This window comes from Scyliorhinus canicula, chromosome 13 (genome assembly GCF_902713615.1).
Source record: "Scyliorhinus canicula chromosome 13, sScyCan1.1, whole genome shotgun sequence".
NCBI classification, from domain to species: Eukaryota; Metazoa; Chordata; class Chondrichthyes; order Carcharhiniformes; family Scyliorhinidae; genus Scyliorhinus; species Scyliorhinus canicula.
Genome location: NC_052158.1, coordinates 91,762,411 through 91,783,181, shown reverse-complemented (window position 1 = coordinate 91,783,181; position 20,771 = coordinate 91,762,411). Strand labels below are relative to the sequence as shown.

At 42.9% G+C, this 20,771-nt stretch overlaps 1 protein-coding gene across 1 annotated transcript in view; it reads right to left on the bottom strand.

Moving 5' to 3' along the window:
- rsrc1 (arginine/serine-rich coiled-coil 1) overlaps positions 1-20,771 on the bottom strand; it is a 527,841-nt gene that overhangs the window by 463,980 nt on the left and 43,090 nt on the right. The gene's annotated exons all lie outside the window — the stretch shown is intronic.

Below are 20,771 nucleotides of genomic sequence, written 5' to 3'. Positions count from 1 at the left end.
AAGGCAGTGATTCATAGGGAACTGATATCCATCTTGGCACACAGGGAGAGGAGCGAGAGGAGTGAGAGGGATAGACTGGTGGGGAAGATGCTGGAGGTAGATAGGAGGTACACGGAGGCACCAGAGGAGGGACTGTTGGGGGAGAGGCGCAGCCTACAGGCTAAATTTGATTTGCTGACCACTAGAAAGGCGGAGGCACAGTGGAGGAAGGCACAAGGGGCAGTGTATGAACATGGTGAAAAGGAGAGTAGGATGCTGGCTCATCAGCTCCGCAAGTGCGATGCGGCTAAGGAAATTGCTGGAGTGAGAGACAAGAGTGGGAATGTGGTGCGGAAGGGGGTAGAGGTGAATGAGGTCTTCAAGGACTTTTACGGGGAACTGTACCAGTCGGAGCCAACAGTGGAGAGGAGGGGAATGGAGAGGTTTCTCGACGGGCTATCTTTCCCGAAGGTGCAGGAGGAGCAGGTGGAGGGGTTGGGGGCGCCGATTGAGCTGGAGGAGCTAGTTAAGGGGGTCGGGCAGATGCAGTCAGGGAAGGCGCTGGGGCCGGATGGGTTCCCGGTGGAATTTTATAAAAAGCTTGTGGACCTAGTGGGCCCCTTGCTGGTGCGGACACTTAATGAAGCATGGGAAGGGGGGACTTTGCCCCCGACGATGTCGCGGGCGCTGATTTCGTTAATCTTAAAGAGGGACAAGGACCCCCAGCAGTGTGGTTCATACAGGCCCATATCTCTCCTTAATGTGGATGCCAAGGTGCTGGCAAAAATCCTGGCCACCAGGATAGAGGACTGTGTGCCAGGGGTTGTACACGAGGACCAGACAGGTTTTGTGAAGGGAAGGCAGCTGAACACGAATGTGCGGAGATTGTTGAATGTCATCATGATGTCGGCGATTGAGGGGGAGGCTGAGATAGTGGTCGCGCTGGATGCGGAGAAGGCCTTCGATAGAGTGGAGTGGGGGTACTTATGGGAGGTGTTGGGGAGGTTTGGATTTGGTGAAGGGTTTATTAGATGGGTGAGGCTGCTATATGAGGCCCCGATGGCGTGTGTGGCCACGAATGGGAGGAGGTCGGAGTACTTCCGGCTTTACCGAGGGACCAGGCAGGGTTGCCCCCTGTCCCCCTTGTTGTTTGCATTGGCAATCGAACTGTTGGCGATGGCGTTGAGGGATTCAGGGAGGTGGAGAGGTTTGGTGCGAGGTGGGGAGGAACATAGGGTGTCGTTGTATGCCGATGACCTGTTACTGTATGTGGCGGACCCGGTGGGAGGGATGCCGGGGGTGATGGAGCTGCTAGCTGAGTTTGGGACCTTTTCAGGCTATAAACTAAATCTTGGCAAGAGTGAGGTGTTTGTGGTGCACCCTGGAGACCAGGAGGAAGGAATTGGTAGGCTCCCGCTTAGGAGGGCAGGGGAGAGTTTTAGGTACCTGGGGGTGCAGGTGGCCAGGGACTGGGGGACTCTTCACAAGCATAATTTCACCAGGCTTGTGGATCAGATGGAGGAGGAGTTGAACAGGTGGGACATGCTGCCATTGTCGTTGGCGGGGAGGGTGCAGTCCGTCAAAATGACGGTGCTTCCGAGGTTCTTGTTCCTCTTTCAGTGCCTGCCCATCTTCATCCCCAGGGCCTTCTTTAGGAGGGTGACTAGCAGTATTTTGAGCTTTGTGTGGGCACATGGGACTCCGAGAGTGAAGAGGGTTTTCCTGGAGCGAGGGAGGGATAGAGGCGGTCTGGCGCTGCCCAACCTTTTGGGGTACTATTGGGCGGCCAATGTGTCAATGGTGCGTAAATGGGGAATGGAGATGGCGTCATGTAGAGGTACGAGCCTGGGTGCCTTGTCAACGGCGCCATTGCCGCTCTCTCCTAAGAGGTATACCACGAGCCCTGTGGTGGCGGCGACCCTAAGAATCTGTGGACAGTGGAGACGGCATAGGGGGGAAAACAGGGGGCTCGATGGAGGCTCCATTAGGTGGAAATCATCGGTTCATCCCGGGGAACACTGATGGGGGATTTAGGGGGTGGCAAAGGGTGGGCATTAGTAAACTGCGGGAGGTTTGCGGGCCTGGGGGAACTGGAAGATAAATTTGGGCTCCCCCAAGGGAGCATGTTCAGATACTTGCAGGTAAAGGCGTTTGCTAGGCGACAGGTAGAGGAGTTCCCTTTGCTGCCCTCGCGGGGGGCGATGGACAGAGTGCTTTCGGGGGTGTGGGTCGGAGAGGGGAAGGTGTCTGACATTTATAAGGTAATGCAGGAGGTGGAGGAGTCGTCAGTGGAGGAGCTGAAGGCTAAATGGGAGGGAAAACTTGGGGAGCAGATAGAGGACGAGACTTGGGCGGATGCCTTGGAGAGAGTCAACTCTTCCTCTTCATGTGCGAGGCTTAGTCTCATCCAATTCAAGGTGCTGCACCAAGCCCACATGTCCGGGACTAGGATGAGTAGGTTCTTTGGGGGTGAGGACAGGTGCACCAGGTGTTCGGGGAGTCCGGCGAATCATGCCCATATGTTCTGGGCATGCCCGGCACTGGAAGGATTCTGGAAGGGGGTGGCGGAGATGGTGTCGAGGGTGGTTGGATCCAGGGTCAAACCAGGGTGGGGACTGGCGATTTTTGGAGTTGCGGTGGAGCCGGGAGTGCAGGAGGCGAAAGAGGCCGGTGTCCTGGCCTTTGCGTCCCTAGTAGCCGGCGGAGGATCTTGCTGCAGTGGAAGGATGCGAGTCCTCCAAGTGTGGAGACCTGGATCAGTGACATGGCAGGATTTATAAAATTGGAGAGGGTCAAATTTGCCCTGAGAGGATCAATACAAGGGTTCTATAAATGGTGGCAGCCTTTTCTGGACTTCCTGGCTCAAAGATAGGTATTTTGGTCAATAGCAGCAGCAACCGGGGGGGGGGTTCCTTATTGTAGTTTCTATATATTTTTTTTTTCCTATGGTTATGTAACTTAACATTGTGTTAATTTAAGTTGTTGTTAATATGTTGTGTTGTTCATTGAGGAGGGGCGAATGTTTATGATTGCTATTATTATTGTTGGTATTTTATTATGGTTCGATGTTGTATAAATACAAAACTTTTCAATAAAAATTATTTTTTTTTTTTTAAATGTTTGCACTATGGCATTATGGCTCAAGGGAAATCCTATCCCTTAGTCAATCTAATGTTCATTAATAAACAGTATTAAATAGTTTCCCCTAATCTTTAACTGCTAAGTAAAGTGTTATCTTTGGTAAAGAACTTGTCATACAAGCTTACAATTGCTGATAACAGAAGGCAAAGTGAATAACATGGATTTCTGAAAAACCTTTTTGCTCTCAGTTCTGAAGTAAATTCACTAAATATTGCAAATATTTGCTTTGGTTAGGTAAAATACACCCTAAAAGATATTTAATATTTAAATACACTCTTGTTAAGAATTGCAAACACTATTATTTTACAACTCTTATAATAGTTCATTATATAAAAAGTTTTAATATTATTGTCATTTAAAACATGACATTGTTCTATTTTATGGTTTTTTTAAAATTAAAATAAACTCTGGTAAGGTCATGATATTACATCAACAGCCTGCCCTCAATCTCTCATTTAACTTCTCACTTATCTATCGGACAAGAGTTTTTTCTTTAGAGATAAATCCCCAATCAATTTTCTATTCCGGGGCGCATTTACACAAGTTGAATATCGGTAAGATGGGCTTCACTTGCACTGAACTTGTGGGGTGCAAATCACCTGTTAAAATCAAAAATGACCATCAAACAATGGAGGATGAAACTTCTTTGCCAAGTCTTACCTTGATTCAATCAGCAGTTGCCCTATTGCTGCACAATCAGTTGGAAGCAAACTTGTTTCCCCAGCATTACCAAAGCAAGAGCACTCTTAGAAAACATATTCCAAATTGGAAGTGGTAAACCTAGCGCACTCGTGATCTGTGTGGGTCGTTATCACAACATGAGGTGCATTTATCTGTTCAGCCATCAGAGAAGCACTTCACCAGATTCAATTCTACAACTTTGGATTGAGGGATAGGTCAGTTTGATTCACTGTCATGTATGTGACATTCATATTTTGTAAAGCTATTCTTAGTCAGAACATTTGTGCAGTTAGCTGCAGAAGCACTTAACATCTTTGCCCTCATGGCTCCTGGCAAGTCAACTCAGGCACAGCAACAATTCTTTCCATGCAGAGGTTTATAAGTTGGCTTGTTACACCTTCCCAACATAAAATTACTAGTGTGAATTTGAGGTGGGCTAATAGTTTTTTTAAGATGTACTTTGGCTTGTCAAAAACAAAAAACACATTGCAAATTAATGTCTGTGAGACAGTAACAACTTTATCAAATATATATTCAAAATACTGGAGATCTATGCTCAGTTTAAAGTTATTGAACAGTAACAACTTACCTTTTTCTACAAAATCTAAACTGGAGAGTGTATAATTTCCACAAGTAACATAAGATTGTACCACAGCAAAGAAACTAGATGGCACAAAACACTAGCAACAAGGCATAAAAAACAAATATGCCTCGGTGTTTGAAGTGTACCTAATTGCACAAGCTTTTTTTCCTCAAATAATATGCAAATTATGCTTTAAATTATTCAACTACCCTAGGGGTACTAGGAACGGCACCTCTGCCGTTCACGCCAGCCCGCTGCTCCTCCAGTCCGGTAGTGGTGGTGGCATTAAAGATCTGGGGTCAGTGGAGAAGGCACAGGAGGGTGGAGGGAGCCTCAGTCAGGACCCCGATACGCAACAATCACAGATTTGCCCCGAGCAAGATAGATGGAGAGTTTCAAAGCTGGCACAGGGCAGGCATTAAAAGGCTGGGGGACCTGTTCCTAGACAGGACTTTTCCCAGCCTGAAAACGCTGGAGAAGAAATTCAGTTTACCCCCTGGAAATGCTTTCAGATACCTTCAGGTACGCACCTTTCTGAAAAAACAGGTGGTGTCATTTCCGCCGTGTGCGGACAATTCGCCGAAAGACAATTAGCCGACAGACAGTTGGCCGACAGACAGGACAATTCACAGACAGGACAATTGCCTCGCCATTCAATAAGATCATAACCCCTTATATCAACAAATATGTGAGTTCCAATGTCATGTACAGAAGAGTCTGCATTTCTTTCGTTTTGGTGAAATTTATGCTATTAAAACATTCAACAGAAATGTCCAAGAACAAGGCTTCTATGTGACTATTTCAAGGTATCGTCCACCTCCCCCCCCCCCCCCCCCCACTCCTCCCACCAGATTCCCCCCCACCCCCATGCCATACATATTAAACATAACATTGTCGCTCATTTTGCAATCAAACTGAAGCACCTGTAAAATGGAGAAAATAGCTCAGTCAAATTTGGCAAGTAAATACTGCGCCCCACCTGAATCCTGACGGATATAATTACAAGTGGCATTAAGAAAACAAAGTGTGCCGAATTATTTTGGAGTAATTCATGACACAAGCATTGCGTCACATCATGTGGCTTGGAATTCAGCAGAGCATAATGGACAAACCTCTGCTTTCATATGCAGCTGGACATATCGCTTGACAGAATTTGAACAGAATATTCATGAGAGCCAACGATTCCGATATTTTTGGACCTTTGGCACATCCGCGGGTTTGCTGCAATGAGATGCTTTTGTAGGAAACAGCATCCGTACTTACAGGGGGGAAACTTAAGCATTTAGGTGGTAACAATACAGAGATTCGTTGACCAAAGGAAGTGTTGATAAATGTTTAGAAGGACGTAATTTAGTATAACTATTTTAAGCGGGTTCCCTGTCGGCCAATTGTCCTGTCTGTGAATTGTCCTGTCGGCCAACTGTCTGTCGGCCAATTGTCTTTCGGCCAATTGTCTTTCGGCCAATTGTCCTACTACCCATTTCCGCTGATAGCCCCACGCAGGATACAGGATAGGGTGGTCTCCGGCACCTGGGTAGGGATGGGGAAGGTGTCGGACATCTACCAGGAACTTCAGGAGGCGGAGGAAGCCCCAGTGGAGGAACTTAAGGGCAAATGGGAGGAGGAGCTAGGCGGGGAGCAGATGCAGGCCTGTAAGCGGATGCCCTAAACAGGGTCAATTCCTCCTCACCATGTGCCAGGCTTAGCTTAATCCAGTTTAAGGTGGTTCACCGGGCACACATGACGGCAACCAGGATGAGCAAGCTCTTCGGGGTTGAGGATAAATGTGCGAGGTATGCGGGAAGCCCTGCAGACCATGTCCATATGTTCTGGGCATGCCCGGCTCTTAAGGGATTGTGGCAGGATTTTACTAAGGCAATGTACAAGATCTTAGACACGCGGATAGTACAGAGTCCAGAGATAGCGATCTTTGGTGTGTCAGACGATCTGGGAGTTCAGGAAGCGAAAGAGGCCGACGTATTGGCCTTTGCCTCCCTAGTAGCCCGGAGATGGATCCTTTTAATGTGGAGGGACTCGAAGCCCCCGAGTGTAGATACCTGGGTTAGTGACATGGCTGGGTTTCTCAGTCTCGAGAAAATAAAGTTTGCCTTGAGAGGGTCCATGGCGGGGTTCTCTTGGAGGTGGCAGCCGTTCCTCGACTTTCTAGGAGAGCAGTAATGTTCAACAGCAGCAGCATCCGGGGGAGGAATCTTTACGTTGTATTATTCTTTTCTTTGTATATATGGTTAACGTTTATTTCATGGCAGCACGGTGGCACAGTGGGTAGCATTGCTGCCTACGGCGCTGAGGATCCGGGTTCAAATCCCGACCCTGGGTCACTGTCTGTGTGGAGTTTGCACATTCTCCCTGTGTCTGCGTGGGTCTCACCCCCACAACCCAAAGATGTGTTGGTTAGGTGGATTGGCCACGCTAAATTGCCCCTTAATTGGAAAAATGAATTGGGTACTCTAAATTTAAAAAAAACTTATTTCATTTTGTTATGTTGATGGTTGCGCACGGTTATGCAAAAATTCTGTTTTTGCAAAAATTTTGAATAAAAATAATTTTTTTTAAATGTATTCAACTACAATGGAATTAACTGACATTGATCACTATGGGTAGATTCCAACTTGAGCATTGCAAACCGTACTGAACACTATCGGGTGGCCTGCCAGCAACATCAGTTGCATTAGGAAACCATTTTCTTAGACAGTGTGCTAGTTTAGGGCTTTCCCCCAAGAACCACAAAACCGACTGACTGACCTGAGAATTATCTCTTTAGAATATTTCAGAATAACTACTTGACTTGTCAAGCCAAGAAGTAATGGTGTTCATACACTTTTACGTCCACAAGCTTTGAAACATCACAAGAACCTCACAAATGAAGAAGTCAATTTGTTCAAGATTTGGTCATCTGGAACAAGTATACAGTCCTTCAATTCCTGCATCTAGTTATTTTTCATATTACTTTCGAGATTTTACCTTCATCACTTTGGCCAGAAGCCATTCTAGGTATTGATCACTCTGCATGATGAACTCCGGATTTCCACCTATTTCTCATTGTCCTCAAATTAAAAAGTTCACCCTGTTTACATGCCTCTGTGGTCTCACCCCTATTTCTGTCATCACCTCCAGTCCAACAAACCCCAACCCCATCCTGCACCGCTTAACTCCAGCATCTCGTGCAGCCCCATCTCTTCGACCCACCACTGGCAGCTGGCCTTCAGGCACCTATATGCTCGTACTTGAGATTTCCCTCCTTAAACCTGCCTGCTTCTCCTCAAAGGCTAGCTCTGTGACCCAGCTTTTCATCACCCTTCCTCATATTTTGCTGTATGGCTTAGCATTTTTCTCTTAATTACACCCTGTCAAATGTTTCTGTATATTTTTCTATATAAAGGAACTGTATATGCCTGCGGCGCTGAGGGCTCGGGTTCGAATCCCATCGTCATCGTCCATGTGGAGTTTGCACATTCTTACTACGTTGTATGGGTTTCACCCCATAATCCAAGACGTGCAGGTTAGGTAGATCGGCCACGCTAAATTGCCCCTTAATTAGCAAAAAAATAATTGGCTACTCGAAAAAAAAAATTTTAAGGGAAAAAAAGGAACTATATAAATGCAACTTCTTGTCCTACTCCCACTGTCTACTTTACAGTGGTATGCTGCATTAATTAATTCCACACCAATTACTATACCCCTTGGAGCTCCTTAAGCATCTATTCCCAGCTCCCTTCACATTTTCATATGCATGCTGTCTGTTGTGACACCATCCAAAACTATGTCAGGTTCCACATGCACACTGATGTTACTAAATTCACCACTATTCCTCTCAACCCTTCCGCTTTCTCTGATTTGTCATGCTGCTTGAGCAAAATCCCTGTAGAGACCGATAACAAAAAAAATACATTTGAACTTCCAGTTGATAGCTGAAAGGATGACACAAAGATTTCTCGTTTGAAAAAAGTTATTTTCACAGATTTAGAACACGAGTAACTAAATACTATTTTGGTAGGCAACTCAAACTTTAAAACCGCAGAACCAGAATTTCCCCTTTTATTTTCCACACAAAAAAATAATTTCATAGATATATATGTTATACTGTCACTTAAATAGTCATTCAATTTTGCCCGGACCCAATCCAGAGAGTTTATTTCCATTTCTTTCCCAGCCTGGTAAACTTTAACCTCCAGAACTGTCTTTCACAGTGGGGTTAGGTGAATCCTTCAGCCTCATTTCAAATTCTCACAATATGGAAAATGAAATGAAATGAATGAAAATTGCTTATTGTCATAAGTAGGCTTCAAATGAAGTTACTGTGAAAAGTCCCTAGTCACCATATTCGGTGCCTGCTTGGGGAAGCTGGTATGGGAATTGAACCCAAGCTGCTGGCCTTGGTCTGCTTTACAAGCCAGCTATTTAGCCCACTGTGCTAAATCAACCCGTATTGATAATTGGCCTTTTCAATTCGAATGAGATCTCCCACTCGCATTCTGGTGTGGTGAATAATAGATTTTCAATCTCTATTGTCCTCGCTCTCCCCAGCCTCTGGTTGTTCTCGTTCTCCCAGATCCTGGAAGGCTACCTGCGTCTAAGAATTTCTGGGATCTCTTTCGAAAAGCCTGTAACCCGATTTCACAATAGATTTCCATCGACTCTACCCCTGCTCAAAGACCATCTCCATTGCAAAGTGAATCACATGGGCCTCGTATCAAGGTAAAATTGCTAATTAGCTATCCTTGAAACCTCAACTCTCTTTTATCTTGGGAGTAAACGGACAGTTTAAAGCATATTCGGTACTTCTTCCACCCAGTCATTATCCCTCAAACTAGTACCCTATTGTTTTCTACTCTTCAGATTATATTCATCATACTTAAACACTATCTGGATTTCCACAACTTAGACCTTAATTTAAAAACCTGCATGTGGAACTTTATCAAATGTCTATTGGATGGCTAAGCACACAACAATGCATGGTTTATTAGAATAAACTGAATACTTCTTCAAAGAAATTAAGATGGATAATCGGGTAGTATCCTGTGGTTTAAAGTCACATTGATTCCCTTTACGAGGGTGATTTTGTACAGATAATGCTCAACCCAACTTATGTTTGCAAATTCCATTATTTTATGTAGAAGTGAAGTAAGTCTAATGGGTCTGCAGTTGGTTGTGTTTGCTTCATCATCATTTTTGAATACAGGCACACATTAACTTTTTTAATGCACTGCTTTTTCTGCAGTTTTCACCAATGTGCAAGTGACAATTGTTCGTGCATCTCCTCTCAACTGGCTCTGGACAGTCAGCCGAATGCCATGTAAATCCAAGCATCTGTTTGTTTTAAACTTTAAGCTTGTTCAAATCATTGCTATCAAAGTTTTAACTGTTGCCTTGCGTCCATCACTAGTTTCAAACCCACTTACATCTTTTACTGCCCCCACCTATTCAGAGAGAGTCATTTTGCTATTGCATTACATAAATATTTTCACTGCTGTGTTGCCTCTGCAGTTAAGCTTTTTTTCCTACATTCTCTTCCCTCCTCTGATCATATTTTGAAGTGTTTTCTTTATCATCTTGCATTCATCCAATGAACCCCTTTCACCTTTTCCCCTGCAGGATTTGTAGGGGTCAATTTTATTTGTTTCACAACCCTGATATGACTGGTATCCAGCTGACTCTGAAACTCCATCCTTAAGGTCTAAAGTTTCCCTGACTATTCGCCCAAGATTGTGCATGTTCGAAATCTAAACATGACTACCCATCCTCAAAGATAAGCCTATTTTGAATTCCTTTCTAAGTTTCTGCACCTTACTCTCTAATCATTATTTTAAGCCAACTGGTAAACAGTACAATTTGATCATAGAATGATGGGGAAGTGTCCCATCATTCATGAGTATATTTGTTGTTCTCAAAATACTATCAAGCAAGATTTAATTTTCAAAGCATTTATTTGAGACAAGTGAGGACATGTATTTATAATTCATACCTTTCTTCATCAAAAAGAACTTAAATGAGATTCACCAAAAATCCAAAGCATAAGATGTGTCATTAAGTTCTGTGTAGTGAATAACAATATATATTCCTAAACATCACAAAATCACCATTAACAAAGCTATTCATACATTAATAACACAAAATGGCAATTTTTTTTAAGGATAGATCTAAAAACAACTGCAATAGGATCTGTCCTACTTGCAAGACTAAAGAACTGCCACAATATATGTTGCAACCATGAAGAATCAGACATCGATCAATAGGTCAACAAAACAAGGGATTCAGCATATTGACACTTCATGCATCTTTTACATCCTTTGCAAAAACTGCAAGTCCAAAATGTTGTTATCCAAATGCTTAACCCAACATACGATCATTAAAACTGTGTAGCATAAAATATATCTTTTTTAATTGACTCAAAAGTGAACATGAAGTAAATGCTTCCTTTTTTATATCTATATCCGTAATGTTACTAAACAAGGTGCTGTATATCATATTCCTTTCCCAAAATAAATCAAAAATCACGCAACTTTTACAAAACATTAATGTAAATCACCAAAACTTCATTAACTTCAGTACTGCCTAAGAAAATTTTAAATTTTACAAAATCTTTGATGTTCTCTTTAAAAATAGATTTGCCTTCAGTAATAGTCTCATTTAATAATTTTAAATTTCACTACATGAAAACTGCTCTTTAGTTATCAATTTAAATACCGTACTGACACGTACTTGTGAAAATTCAAGTTTAATATTCAGTATTCAAAACTAATGAGATTTAAAAAGTTGCTTGACAGTTGTAAGCGTGTCACGTGAAAATATGCAAAATACAAGTTAAATCTATACGGCACTATATTCAATACTTCCTGAATAAAAATATTGGGAGTGATTTATTTATTCACAAAAATTCTTCACGGAAAGCACTGAAAACATCTTCCATTACAGCTAAATGTGTGATATCGAAATAATTACTATCCAAATTTTCTCTCAGCAATATTGTCATGCCACTGTTATTATTCTCATTTCTTTGAATAATGTCCATACTCCATGGCCTTTTTCTTCTCATTTTCAATATCTTGCATCCTTATATCAAGATTCTTTTCTTCATATCCTGTCAGAATATCAATCACTACCTCCTGTCCATTCAATCCAGTTTTGATTTATCAGCAGATGTCTTTTTGGACTCCATAACTCGACCCAAACCATTTTAGTTCGACAGTGACAAATAACACCCCATATCACATCAACCTGTTCCACTTAGTAAACTAAGAAACAGTAACTATGACATCCCTGCATAAGTATTACATTCTATTCCCCAGACTGATGTATATTAATGAGGATCTGCTATTTGAAACCCTTCTTCCACATCAGCATCTAATATGATCAAATTAGGAAATGGGATGATTTATTAAATTTTGGAATGCTGCAAGATTTCTCTATGTTCTCATGTGGGCAGTTCTGGAAAATATTTGTTGTTACTGCCCAACACAGATTTTTTTTTCTCTATTTTCCCTCAATTTCTAAGAATATTAATACCGGTGGCTAAAAAAATTAAGAATTTGCCTATTTTTAATTAGTTCACCTTATTTTTACCACTTAGAATACTAAATTAATTTAATTCAGGCTTTACTTAACATATACTTCAAATATGGAAGACATTTAAAATTGATTGCTAAATCACATTTTAATTGCATTTTAGTGACACAAGTACTCATATTAGCACGGTGTATTTCATAAAATGGTATGGCACATAATAATTGAAATAGATTTAATTACAAAATTAATGGAAATATAAGTGGTTTTGAAAACACTTTGGCAACATCAATCCTGAGTAAGTGTGGCATAACACCAAAACTCATTAGGTCCATTAACCCAAATATAAGGCATTGGAAAATGTTGTTCCAGCAAAATAATACAATGCCGCAGTAACAGTATACAAATAATAAATTTCAAGTGTACTTTCATGAAAACTTGATTTTCATCATTCTCATGACTCCGATACAGGCAATATATTTTTGGAAGTAGTACAAAATTAAACGGCAGAACAGTGTCAACAAAGGTTTTAAATCTATTAAGGAAATTTTGCCCTTCAGCACACATACTGGCAGCCTCCTCCAGGAAAACTGCAGTCACAATACCAACATTATAGCTATGCGTGTATTCAGTGCAAGGTAATATGACTTGAGAATGCAGACTCTACCATATATAGTATTATATATGCATGTGTTAGCATTACTATGACATCTCACACATGCTGAAAATCTCAGGAGAATACTAAATATACTTCACGAGAGCCATTACATTCACATTTCCAAACCAAATACAACATAGCCCTCTGATGACTGTTATTGATCAAAGCAAATCAACTTGATTCTAACATCTCCCATGTTTTTTGCCAGTTAAGCAGAAAATGTTTTGCTAAATTCAAATTCTGCCACGTATTTGAGAAAATTCTTACTTTCCAGTGTTCTGGCCCAAAACGTGTAGCATACTTGGAATTATCAAACCACACTCTAGTCACAGATGCATAAATTTTACACATGAATTTAAAATTTAGCCATCCCACCTCTTTCTGATGTACCAGTTCTGCGACCACCTATAGTCATAATTTAATGCTAAATTAATAGTAGCACATTAAAAATGTTAAATTATTGTGAATTATTAAATTCACACAAAATATTACTGGTATACAGCAAACAAGGCAAGGAATGCCCCCTAGCCAAGGGCTTAAATTGGATTTTAATATTAAACTCAATAAATATTTTACCTTGCATTTCATCTTAAATGGCTTTTGTAATTGAAGTACAGTTAATCCTAACTATTCCACTGATCCAAATGTGGTATGAGGATACCAATCCCTGAACATTTAATGGTAAGGCTTTACCCCAGTGACCAAACTAAAGAGCAGAAACATTGCTACTGCTAAGTTCTTAAAATAATTTTCTTGATCAACAGCAGATAGTCAACAATTCACATTCCTTTAAAATCATTCCAAAATTTGGTAACTTTTTTGTTCAGTATTATTTGTTGTCTTTGCTTATTTGAAAATTGTACATATACAGTATCATCTACCAACACTGTGCTACCAATGAACATGTGACAAACAGCTTTGTTTTACCTGTATCCTCACTCAAAATCTGTTCAACCATCACTTCAGTTCTTACAGACCTACATTGGCCAGTCCAACAAAGCCTCAATTTGAAAGTATTTATCCCCAAATTCAGATCCCTCCATGATTTCACCACCTTCCTATCTCTGTAACCCCTCTAGCCCTACAACCCTCCAAAAAAATCAACGTTTCTCGCACTTTGGCCTCTTGTGCACTCCTCACCTCCTTTGCTCACCGTTGGCATGTTTTCCCGTGTTGAGACATTAAGCTCTTGAATTCCCTCCCAAATTTCTTCATCTCTCTGCATCTCTTCCTTACTGTTTAAAACTTACCTCTGTGAGTCTTGTCCTGATGCCTCCCTGCATCAGGTTTTGACTGATTATGCTTCGGGGAAACACTCTGAAACATTTTACGACATTAAAGGCAAGCAGTTGTGTTACTCAGCCACAATTTGAATGCCAGATTTTCAATAAGATTGTTTTCAAACAAGTTTGTATATTAACTATGCACCATAATGACTGCTTGCAGCAAGAGCACAGAATAGCAGAGACAACTTTGTTCTTCGCAGTCTTCCGGTGGTGGCCATGGAGTGAGTGGCTGCAAACAGGGCAGTTCCGGCTCGAAGGCGTAGATGTGAGTTCTTCTTACCCAAAAACAGGAGAATTTTGATGGGAAAGTGCAGTTGAAGGTGTGGAGAAGTTCCCCGGGAGTGGCATGTCTGCTGGTCATCAGACCCAGCAGAAAGTGAAGGACCTGGCGAAGGAACTGGAAGAATCCTGTGTGCCTATGGTAAGGCTCATAACATGGAACGTACGGTGGCTATATAGACCGGTGAAGAGATCTATAGTCTTTGAGCACCCAAGTAGGGGGGGGGGGGGGGGGTGTCTTGCTGCAGGAGATCCACCTCCGGGTGAGGAATCAGGTTAGGCTGAAGGGCAGCATGGTGGCACAGTGAGTAGCACCGCAGCCTCACAGTGCCGAGATCCTAGGTTTGATCTCGGCTCTGGGTCTCTGTCCGTGTGGAGTTTTCACATTCTCCCTGTGTTTGTGTGGGTTTCACCCCCACAACCCAAAAGGTGTGCAGGGTAGGTGGATTGGTCACGCTAAATTGCCCCTTAATTGGAAAAATGAATTGGGTACTCTAAAAAAAATTTTTTTTTTTTAAAGTTAGGCTGAGAACGGGGTACGAGGATCAGGTATTTCACTCAGGGTTTGATTCAAAGTTGTGGGGGGTGGCTATTTTGCGGAGTAAAAAGATGGGGTGTGTGAGTGCGAAGGAAGTGAGGGACCCAGGTGGGAGATACGTGATGGTGAGCGGGGTGTTGGAGGGGATGCCGGTGATGCTTGTGAATGTATATGCACCAAATTGGTAGGATGTGGGGTTCATGAGGGGGCTACAGGGAGCGATTCCGGACTTGGCCACACATCAGTTGATTATGGGAGGGGGCTTTAATTGAGTGCTGGAGCCAGGGGTGGACAGGTCGAGCCCCAGGTCAATGGGAAGGCTGCGGATGGCGAAGGAGCTGGGAGGGTTTATGGAAAGGATCGGTATTCCTTCTTTTTGCACGTGTATACGGTCTACTCCAGAATCAATTTTTTTTTTGTGGTGACAGGAAGAGCAGTTGGTCAGCCACGGAGGGAGAGGGGGCTGCAGTATGAATATGGAGCAAAGGCAAGCGCATGTTAGCCCATCGGCTATGGAAGCAGGCCGAGTCTAGGGAAATCTTGAGGGTACTAACCGGGAAGTGGGAGGCAGCGTCGGAACCGCGGAAGATAAATGAGGCCTTCAGGGAATATTATGAGGATTCCGGTTCCGGAGGATGAGGATGGGGATATAGAGGGGATTCTTGGATGGGCTGGAATTTCCACGGCTGGATGAGGTGAGGAGGCAGGCACGAGAAGAGCCTGAGGGAGGTAATGGAAAGCATAAAAAAGGGATTCGGGGTTGGACGGTTAACTGGCGGAATTTTACAAGGTGTTTGTGGCATGTCATGTGAGAGTACCCTTTAAGAAATGGGTGTTGGTGGCACAGTGGTCAGCCACGATGGGGCTGAAGACGCTGAAGACCCGGGTTCGAATCACGGCCCTGGGTCACTGTCTGTATGGAGTTTGCACATTCTCCCCGTGTCTGCGTAGGTTTCGTCCCCACAACCCAAAAGATGTGCAGGAGGGCAGCACAGTGGCGCAGTGGTTAGCATTGCTGCCTCACGGCGCCAAGGTCCCAGGTTCGATCCCAGCTCTGGGTCACTGTCCGTGTGGAGTTTACACATTCTCCCTGTGTTTGCGTGGGTTTCACCCCACAACCCAAAGATGTGCAGGCTAGGTGGATTGGCCATGCTAAATTGCCCCTTAATTGGAAAAAATGAATTGGGTACACTAAATTTATAAAAAAAAAGATGTGCAGGATAGGTGGATTGGCCACGTTAAATTGCCCCTCAATTGGAAAAAATAATTGGGAGCTCTAAATTTATTTAAAAAACAGAAATGGGTGTTTAAGAAATGTACCTTTAAGAAATGAAGCTGCTCATGTTACTGGAGTGATGTCAGAGTATGGGTGGAGCTGAGCTCCACTTTTGCTTTTTAGTTTCAGTTTGAGAACTCCCCATACCACAATCTATTAAAAGTTGTGGGTCAGGTGAACTCCATGATACACTTTGGGATTCTCTAAACCCTGGCCCATAACAGGCGGAATTGGCACCACACCTACTGGGGGCATTCAGCGAGGAGCTGGAGAAGGGGGAGCTGCCGGAGACCATGACACAGAGAGCGATTACGCTAATATCAAAGAAAAGGGAGGACACATTAGAATGTGGGTCATACAGATCCATATCGCTGTTAAATACTAAATGTTAATGGCTAAGTTAGTGCCGTGGAGAATGGAAGGATGCATTCCGACGGTGGTTGCAGAGGATCAAACTTGTTTTGTGAAGGGCAGGCAGCTCTCAAGTAATATAAGGCGACTGTTGAATGTGATCATGACCCCATTGAGAGGACGGGCACCAGAGATAGAGGTGTCTATGGACGCAGAGAAGGCGTTTGATTGGGTGGAATAGTGGTACCTGTTCGAGGTCCTGGCAAGGTTTGGGTGTGGGCCAAAGTTTGTGGCATGAGTGCTGTACATGGCCCCGGCGGCGAGTGTACAGACCAATGAGGTGAACTCACGGAGTTTCGGGTTGCATTGGGAACGAGTTAGGGTTGTCCGCTCTCGGTTACACAAGCGATAGAGCCTTTGGCGATGGCTCTAAGGGAGTCAGCAGAGTGTCAGGGGATTAAGAGGGGGAGTGGGGAGCACCGGGTATCACTGTATGCGGATGATCTGCTTTTATAATAAACTGGTAAATATAATGATAATGAATAATAATGACCTGCTATTATATCTGTTGGGCCTGCTGGAGAGTATGGGGAGGATTATGAGCCTATTAAATAGGTTTAGGAGGTTTTCGGGTTATAATTTGAACGTGGGGAAAAGTGAGGTGTTCCTGGTGAATTAGTCGGATAGGGGAGTTAATTTAGGGGGGGTTACCATTTAGGGTAGCACGGGATAAGTTTAGGAATCTGGGGATGCAGGTGATGGGGTAGTAGGCAACATTGCATAAGTGGAACTTAACAAAGTTGATGGAGGAGATAAAGGAGGACTTTAGGAGGTTGCATACACTACACCGTACGCCGGCGGGGAGGGTAAGTGGTGAAAATGAAGGTCCAAGCAGGGTTCCTATTTATATTCCAGACGCTCCCGATTTTCTTTCCAACGGCCATTTTTCGGAAGTTTGACGCGGTCATTTCAGAGTTTCTATGAGTGGGGAAGGTGCCAAGGGCCCTGCTGCAGAGGCAGAAAGGGGGGTTGGTATTTACGAACCTGCTGTACTATTGGGCAGCGAATGTGGAGAAAGTGAGGCAATGGTGGGAAGGAGAGAGGTTAGAATGGGTTAGGGTGGAGGAAGAGTCATGTAGAAGGTCCAGCCTGAAGGCCATGGTGACGGCGGCGCTACCGCTGGCACCGAGGAAATATATGGAGAGCCCGATTGTACTGTCCACAATAAAGGTGTGTGGAACCAGCTGAGGAGACACTTCAGGATGGAGGGGTTAACACCATTGTACAAGAACCATGGATTTAAGCCGGGGGAGACGGATGGTATGTACAGGAGGTGGAGAGAGGTGGGGTTGGTGAGGGCAAGGGGTTTGTATCTGGAAGAGAGGTTCGCAAGTCTGGAGAGTAGTTACCGGGGGAGGGGGGGGGGGGGGGGGGGGGGGGGGGGGGGGCACTTGTACAGGCTGTAAAACGGTGACTTGGGGAGGGCATTCCCTGGATTATTTGTTTTTGTATTTTTTGAATAAGTTTGGAATAAAATACAGTTTTTTAAAAACTTTGTTCCTGCACCTCTTCATACATCAAGGTGTCGATGAAAACTAGGCCATCAAGAAAAGATGCCATACAGAGACAAGAAGCAACTGAGAGATAGCAACAATACCCATTTTGTGCATGTGCCAACAGCCAGTTCCATAGAGACATCAGAAGGATCAATTGCCCATGGTTTTGTTCTCATTATTGGAGACTGAGATCAATATATTTTTGATCTCTCAGGGAATCAAGGGAAATGGAGAGCAAGCAACAAAGTGAATTTGAAGCAGAAGACCTGCCATGATTGTATGAAATGAGGGAGCAGGCTCAAGGAGTCAAATGGTCTACTCGTGTGTCTATTTCTTATGTTCCTCAGATGATAACAAGATCCCTCTTGTTCTCAATTTCCATATCACAAACCTCCACTTTTTTCAGACCATCTGTGATTTGCTCCACTTGCAAGATGGTCCCACTGATAAATATGTCTCACGTTGATTTCCAGAGTGCCTGATCCTTTTGGATACTCTGTCAATTCTTCTAACATCCTTGACATGCAGTGATCCTTCCTCTGGCGATTTTCAATGCAACTTTAGACGGTAAAACACTTGTTCATTTATTTCATTCTTATTTGTTCAGGGTTCCAAACATTCCTTCACTGGCCTACCGCAAATTATGCCTCACTCCTCCAGTCCAGTTTGCTTCACAAGCTACTCACAATTTTTTCTTCACGGCACTGGGATGTCAACTGCAAATTGTGATCCCTGCACACAAGATACCAAACTCCACCACTTCAATTCTTTCTTCCATTTCCAATCTGACCGTCCTGCCAGAGGATTTCCACATTGTTCCAGTCAAGCTCAATAACAAAAACCTGAGAGCAATAAATCTAATTTCTCCTGGGAACTCCGCTCTGTGCAGTCATATTACAAAGTTCTCCCCACTTGCTTGCCCATTTCTGCTTCATTCCTCTTCATTCTTGAGGTATATTGACAGAGCATTTTCCTTGCGCTTTTTCATAGTCTTACTTCATGGTCTTCACACCCTATGGTTCTTCCCACTAGTTCATTCAGATGATCTTCAGTTATCATTCACGAGCGTTTATCTGTTTGCAGATTTTTGTTTAAACTTGTCTTTAGGCCATTAAATCTGATAAATCCTAACATTTACCAGTTGTTCTCTTCAACTTCTATCCCACAACAGGAATGGCTCATATAACAGTCTCACTTTGGATGACGAGTCTTTATCCAAAGCATTGTGTGCTCATTAATTTGCACTCTTGGAATAAACTCTCACCTACTCCTTGACCATGCCATCCCTTGCAATCTCTGCACCTCCAAGATTTTAATCACCGACAATGAAATCTTTTACCAAACATTGCCTGCTTTACCACCGGCACTCTTCAGCCTACTTTCATTACTGTTGTCCTTACTGGGAAAAAAAACTGCCTCTTAATTCCCTTATGAAATTATTCGCAAATTTCTAACTCCATCCTTTCTGACATCCACCAGTCAAGACAATTCTTCCCTAATTGCTCAATGAGAACAACTCATACTCAACTGTGTTTATGATGCCCTTACTGCTTAAAAAAAACCTTTGCCTGCCTTCAGTCACCTCCCGTAATCAAAATACCTTTTGATTTTTTTTTAAGCAATGAGCAGCTGATTTGTTTAAATGCACTGCACTGGAGCTGCACACATGAAGTAACTTGAAGGGGCTGACTTGTGCACAGCCTGTTTCTGGTTGCTGAACATTAATGATGCAGTTATAAAACGATATTTTACATTGAAAATGACTGTATTCAGTGAGCTGAAGCCACAAAGTAAGTTTTAAAAAGACTGAAAAGCAGCATTTAAGTACTTTAAACCGCAGTTCTTAACATTCACATAACTACAGCTGACAATTTCAAAGCTAGCAGAATGGAACTGTCTGGAGAAGACCCACACAAGACAATAACTTAAAAGAGTCACTTTTGTTACCATCCCAGTTGATGTTATAACTGTACGGGAAGATCCCAGAATGGAACCTTGGCTCAAAAGACAAAACTTTTACTTTTACTTTTTTTCCCCATTATAAAATGTGAAGGAACAGAAATACAGGACCACTCATTAGTTTTAACAAGAAAAATAATTATTAAACATGAAAAACTGATATTATGATACAATATGCTTTTATTCCTCCCTTAGCTTAACAATTACACACAGGTTTTAGGATTAACATGGATTACAAAGTACATATTAATATACAGTGGTCTCATGAACATAAAGTCCCTTTTAAGCACAGAAGATGACTATGGTCACATACATTCTCCACTCTGAACCTCAAGTGAACATTTGGAGATGTCTCCTCAAGAGTCCCCCAGATGATTGTCATGTGAGAGTTTCCAAGCTTCACTCCCAAAAACACATTTACAAATCTTCTTTCATAATATTAATGCTTTCCCTTAGAGGTTTACTATCCAAAATCCAGACTCGGTTTCTCAAATGACAATTTTAAACAAATCGTCTGCTCCACTTTTAACAGCAAATTCTGTCCAGGATATTACACCAACCACTTCAGGATTTCTTTGTGTTGACTGCTGTGCCAAAGATTCCCAGACTGTACTAAAATGGCATCAGACTTTGAATTTATATTTGAAGGACGCTGGTCCACCAAACTTAGTTACTGAAATTGTCTCTAATTCAGGACACGTTGTTTACTCTTGCTTGAATTTTTCTGAACCACACTTGGTCTCTGTTCACTGAACTCAATTAATACGACAACATTTTTCTTAATTTCTCTAGTTTCCTTAACTAGCTGCTCTTCATATCTCTGCACTTGTTTTCTTAACCATTACTCCATGCATTTCTTCCAGCAAAGCTGAGAAAGATGATTCCTCTCTAGCCTTCTAAAGCAACAACTTCTAGCAGAGCTGTGAGAGCTGCCTTCTCTCCCACTATCTTACTTCAAGTGCA